The following is a 281-nucleotide window of genomic DNA, read 5'->3' as shown; positions in this document are numbered from 1 at the left end:
GGCTGCCTCCCGGCTCCGCGTGCACTGCACTCTGAGCAGACTGGCTGCAGCATCAGGCAGGAGCTGTGGCGGGCGGGGCTGGCAGGACGCCTGAGCACACCCGCCTCCCCTTGCTGCACAAGCCCCCCATTCAGCCAGGCCCACCTGGGGCTGGGCGGGGCTCAGCTGCCCCTCCCCACTGCCTACTGCCCAGCCAGCCAAGGGGAAAAAAAGGAACCCAACGGCAGCATTTTTCTAGCCAGTCTCTAAGTTAAAATTATCCTGGGACTGGTGAGCTGCAC

The sequence above is a fragment of the Loxodonta africana genome, chromosome 24 (genome assembly GCF_030014295.1).
Source record: "Loxodonta africana isolate mLoxAfr1 chromosome 24, mLoxAfr1.hap2, whole genome shotgun sequence".
Taxonomy (NCBI): Eukaryota; Metazoa; Chordata; class Mammalia; order Proboscidea; family Elephantidae; genus Loxodonta; species Loxodonta africana.
Note: the sequence above shows the minus strand (reverse complement) of the source record.